A 2,623-nucleotide genomic window follows, 5' to 3' on the forward strand; every position below is an offset into this window, starting at 1 on the left:
GTGAGCCATGTAAAGATGTCACCTACAACTTTCTCAGAGTTTGAGAAATTGTTTATTTTTGTGCTACAGATTGAACTCAGGGCGTCACATATACTAAGTGCACTATCACTGAACTACACTACCAGGTCATTTGAGGGTTTTTAAACCGACCATAGAACAAATGAGACTGAAAACTAAGAAATCAAAATTCAAATCTAGATGAGTTCATAATTAGCCATATGACTTAAGCAAGTCTTTTACCTCTTTGGGGCTCTTTTTTTTTGAATCCACGAAGTCACATATAGTTTGCTTTTCAGGGGAGGGAGATCATATCTCTTTTTAGTAGCATATAAACTGCACAGAGAGGGGGCTGGGGCCGCTATCGGCGGCCACGTGGGCGGGCAGCCCGTGCCTCTGCCACCAACCCCCGCTGGCCTGTGGAGCTAGGGGCCGGAGCGCGCGGGCCTGGGGGTTCGAGGCCTGTGGAGTCAAGGCTAGCGGGATCTGGGGGCGACCCTCATCAGGACCATGATACCTCTACTGAGAATGCAGATGGGTCCAATCACGACCCCCAGTTTGAGCCTATAGTTTCGCTCCCTGAGCAAGAAATTAAAACGCTGGAGGAAGATGAAGAGGAACTTCTTAAGATGTGAGCAAAGATATTTTGATTTGCTTCAGAGAATGATCTTCCAGAATGGAAGGAAGAGGCACTGGTGATGTCAAACATAAGGAGAAAGGAACCATCCGCCTTCTCATGAGGAGGGACAAGACCCTGAAGATATGCGCCAACCACTATATCCACTATACCACGCCAACGATGGAACTGAAGCCAAACGCCGGCAGCGACCGTGCCTGGGTTTGGAACACCCATGCTGACGTTGCCGATGAGTACCCTAAGCCAGAGCTGCTCGCCATCCGCTTCCTAAACGCTGAGAATGCACAAAAATTCAAAACAAAGTTTGAAGAATGCAGGAAAGCGATTGAAGAGAGAGAAAAGAAAGGACTGGGCAAAAATGATAATGCTGAAAAAGTAACCGAAAAGCTGGAAGCTCTTTCTGTGAAGGAGGAGAACAAGGAACCTGGAGAGGAGACCGAGGAGAAATCGGAGAAGCAATGAGTCGTCTTGATTTCTTTTTCTTTTTTTAATTTTGCCCTGCCCTTCCTTTTGGGTTTATTTTTATTCTGTTATGTTTTCATAAGGACTTTATATAAAGAACTGAATTCCAACATTCAGGTTTTTTTTCTTAAGTTTTTACCTTATTGAAGATGACTTGAGAAAATCCATTCCCCAGTCATGAAAATGTACTGTGCTAACTTTCTTTTCTATAGTGGAAACACTTATTTATAGTCATCAAAAATAGTGAATAAAAAATGCATTTGAAACCTGAAAAAAATAAATAAAATAAACTGCACAGAAACAGGGATTTTGTCCGTTTTGTTCACTACTTGTGGCCTCATCACTTAGAACAGTAAAAGTACATGATAGAGATTTAATAAACATATATTGGATGAGCAAATGAAGTATGAGGTTTTTCATTGTATTTTGTTAGTATGAGTGTGTGCATTTAAAGCCTTAAAATCTGCTCTGTGGTCACAGTGAAAATTTATAAGGGATACCCAGAGAAAATAACTGCACTTTCTTTTAGGGAGCTTAAAGAAAGCTGAGTGAAGGCTTGATTAACCTCAGAGTGAATACTTATATACTATAGAGTGGAACAGGTGCTCAAATGGATCTTTTATTAGTGCTATTACAATGAATCCTCACGGCATACCACTATGACACAAAGTTCTTTGTAGTTATAGAAAATAGGAGAGGCCCAGTTTTCCCACTGTTTCATTCTATACTTACTATTTTCCTAGTCATCTCTTTAGGTTCCCTTTTTTCTCGTTCTCTTAGCCAATGTATAGTATAGACAAATAAATTGTGGATTAAGGAATGTTGCTTTTTTTTTTGGTACTGGAGATTGAACCCAGGGGCCCTTAACCACTGAGCCACATCCCCAGGCCCTTTTTATATTTTATTTTGAGATAGGTTCTCCCTGAGTTGCTTATGGCCTTGCTAACTTACTGAGGCTGGCTTTGAACACCCGAGAGGCTTTAGCCTCTCGAGCCTCTGGGATTGTGCCACCGTGCCCGGATTCATTTTTATGTGTTAGTGTGATAATTTTCTTTAATTGCAATTAAGAAATATGCGTTATATCCCTTTTACAGATAAAGAACCACGGCCCAGAGATTGACCTACTGGAGTACACTAATATTAGGATCAAATTTTCTGAATTCAAGTTCAGGTTGCCACAACTATGTGGCACTCATGTCTCCATCGCCTTGGTCTCTTCTCCATGTCACCTCCATGAAGGGGCAGAGATTTTTGCTGGGTTTGCTTCCTCATCCAATCCCAGCCTCTACAACTTTGCCTGATAATGGACAGGGATTTTTGTCTACCCAATATGTTTGAGTGAAAAGAACGAATGGTTAAGAGGTTCGTCATAAAAGCAAGTCGCTGCCCCTTTTGGATTTCATCTCTGCTCTCCCCGACTTCCCGCGCCTCCTTTGCTCCTCCGGCCCCTAGACGGCACTGTGGTGAAAATCCCACCATTTTGGGAGCAGTGTCCTTCTTCGTCAGACCGCGCCTCCCCAAGTCCGA

The 2,623-nt window shown here is 42.6% G+C and overlaps 1 pseudogene; it reads left to right on the forward strand.

The window, feature by feature from the left end:
* The first annotated feature begins 481 nt into the window (after positions 1–481).
* LOC101970695 (ran-specific GTPase-activating protein pseudogene) lies at positions 482–1,208 on the forward strand (annotated as a pseudogene).
* Positions 1,209–2,623: the final 1,415 nt, after the last annotated feature.

The sequence above is a fragment of the Ictidomys tridecemlineatus genome, chromosome 5, assembly GCF_052094955.1.
Source record: "Ictidomys tridecemlineatus isolate mIctTri1 chromosome 5, mIctTri1.hap1, whole genome shotgun sequence".
NCBI classification, from domain to species: domain Eukaryota; kingdom Metazoa; phylum Chordata; class Mammalia; order Rodentia; family Sciuridae; genus Ictidomys; species Ictidomys tridecemlineatus.